We start from the raw sequence: 2,943 nt of genomic DNA, 5'->3' as shown, positions 1-2,943 counted from the left end.
TTCATAACAAGAGTTGTCTCAAGACACTATTACACTAAGGGAATTTTCTCATTGATATTTGCATAATTTTTACAAAAATGACCACTGAGATAAAATGAGTTGCTGTTTGACAGCCTTGTTATGAAAATTGACCAAAGCAATTGTAAAGAACTATGAAGAGACATTTAGGCAGCAGGAAAGACACCCGCAACCAAGGAGACAGACAAAGAGACAAATATATCCATTGTATTTAACTTTATGTTATTTGATGTTGAAGGCCATTCTAATCTCTTTCATGAAGATAACGCATCCACATTTGTAATGTGCTAGCTAACACGTTAGCTGACATTAGCATAATTAGCAACAGTCAAAGCATGCTACCCAGCTAACAATTTTTGGTTCCCAGAACGTTCTGGGAATGTTTGTTTTTGTTTTTTTGGAAACGTTCCCTGAAGGTTAGGTTTGGTTGTGTTTTGATTGATCGGATCTGGGTACGTTAGTTTTTGGTTACATCGAACATTCTTAGAACTTTCCCCTAACGGTTTACTAACATTGCAACCTTTAGAGAACGTTCCCCTAACGTTATCCTAACATTGCAACCTTTAGAGAACGTTCCCCTAATGTTAGCCTAACGTTGCAACCTTTAGAGAACATTTCCCTAACGTTAGCCTAACGTTGCACCTTAAGAACATTTCCCTAACGTATCCTAATGGCAACCTTTGAATGTTCCCCTAACGTATCCTAACATTGCAACCTTTAGAGACGTCCCCCTAACGTATCCTACCATTTCAACCTTTAGAGAACGTTCCCCTAACGTTATCCTAACGTTGCAACCTTTAGAGAACATTTCCCTAACGTTATCATAACATTGCAACCTTTGGAGAACGTTACCCAAACATTTTTTTTACATTCTCCCAACCTTTAAAAAACAACTGCCGGAAAATGTTACAGTTGGTTGGTTCTCCTAACGTTTAGGGAATGTTATAACCCGGAGGGAACGTTCCCTAAAGGTTTTGGTTTGGTTTGAACTAACCTTTATTCCCTAACGTTCCCTAAACGTTCTGTGTTAGTGGGGTAACTCTCCTGTTGTTGTCATTGAAATACATATTTTTTACGTATCCATTGTTGATTGTGAGGCCAAATGTGTCTGGCTTCTTAGTTTGTGTATTTTTCAGAGACCTGTCCTTTCTCGCTTTCTCCTCAGTTTGACGCTAACCGCATTTACATACTGTGTATTAATCAAACAACAACTTCACCTATGCTCTTCGGTGGAGATAAGATGAGATGACATAAGACACATCGCCATGTTTGATCGCAAAGATTGGACGGCATTTCCCAACAGGTACCCCCAGCCAAGGGGACGCTGTAAGATGTTGCCTTTGCTGTGACAAAAAATAACAAAATGGTACTATCTGATATTATCTGACCTGCCCTGTAAATCTGGATCCCTTCTGTTCTTCCTTTGTTTTCTTATTTATTACAGTTGAATATTGTTGTGATATGTTGTTTGATAAAAAGTAAAAAACAGAATCAGTGCTCTACCCACTTTATTTTTGTATGAACACAAACTCATACTGTGATGAGGAAAACTAGTCAAAAAAGACATCCAAAAAGTTGATAAAAGTTTTTTTTTTTGAAATTCTGACTCAGAGAAACAAGACTTTGCAGGTCAGCGGGAAGACAACACGTGGGTTAAAGTGGTCTTCAGACCGTGAGAACAGCTCCACCTCAGTGCTTCAGTGCTTCTCTTTATTAGCTCAGAGGTTTCCTATTCCAGCTCTTTGATGAAGCCATCAGCCTGTTTCTGTCATTCTGTGCTTTTTTTCAGTCATCTCAATGACTATGGCCTGGTGTCTCTAGATAGCCTCTTTCAGCTTGATGAAGACAATAAGACTGTCTGCTGTCTCTCTGTCTGCACTTTCCCTGCATCTTCATTGTATCGGGTCGTCTCTCCAGGAGCATCTGCTGAATTTAAGCCTGTTTTGTTCTAACCACAGCCCTGTTTCTTTCATATTCTTCTTTCAGCGGAACAAACTCATGTCTTGTGGTCTAAAACAGTGCAGAGAATGTAACCACACATCTGGTCGGTCTTACAGAACAGCTCCAGAGGTTTATCATGCTTCGTACGCATCCTGCCTTCCAGGTTCCCCACAGGGTCGATCAGCTGATGTCTTTTCAGACCTGACGTGGTCAAATGAGGCTCCAGGTGAGTCCCGCAGTGGGAGACCAGACACACCAGGCAGGACTTCAGGGCCTTCAGTTTGGCTCCAGCGCAGACGTCAGGGGGAAACTCTCCTGGTTCAGCAGCTTCTTGCTCAGAGGTGCTGCTGCTGCTGGCTCTCTGTTGAGCTGACAGCTTAAGAGAGCAACCATCTCAGAGACAAAGGTATTGATCTGCAGCTCAGCTCTTGTGCAGAACACCTTTTAACAGCTAGGACACTGACACTGGTGTTTAGTGATGCAGGTTGTACAGAGGCTGTGTCCACTAGATGTGGATGATAGTGAACACATCCAGACAGATGGAGCACAGAAACTGATCCTCAGAGAGCAAATGGAGATTTACCTCATTATTCAGGTTGGAACTTAGAACTAAATGCAGTATATTACTTATTTTGTTGTTGCTGTCTTTATTTTATTTTTCAGACACCAGTGTGTAATTTTGATACCATTTTGGTGTTTTGGTGTTTGTATCATATATTACATATATATTATATATATATGTTCCCGAAACTGGACTTTTTTTTTTCAAACAATAATCAAAATGATTAAGAAACACTGTAGGGAACAGATCAGGGTCGCAAAACCTTTTTTTAACCTCTTAACTTGATATTTTCTCCTTACCACATGCCACTTAACAAAGGCTGCAAATGAGACACACACACACACACACACACACTCTCTCTCACACACACACACACACACACACACACCAGTGCTTGCCATGCTAATGAGCTACCATATACA

This window comes from Etheostoma spectabile, chromosome 9, assembly GCF_008692095.1.
Source record: "Etheostoma spectabile isolate EspeVRDwgs_2016 chromosome 9, UIUC_Espe_1.0, whole genome shotgun sequence".
In the NCBI taxonomy this organism is placed as follows: Eukaryota; Metazoa; Chordata; class Actinopteri; order Perciformes; family Percidae; genus Etheostoma; species Etheostoma spectabile.
Note: the sequence above shows the minus strand (reverse complement) of the source record.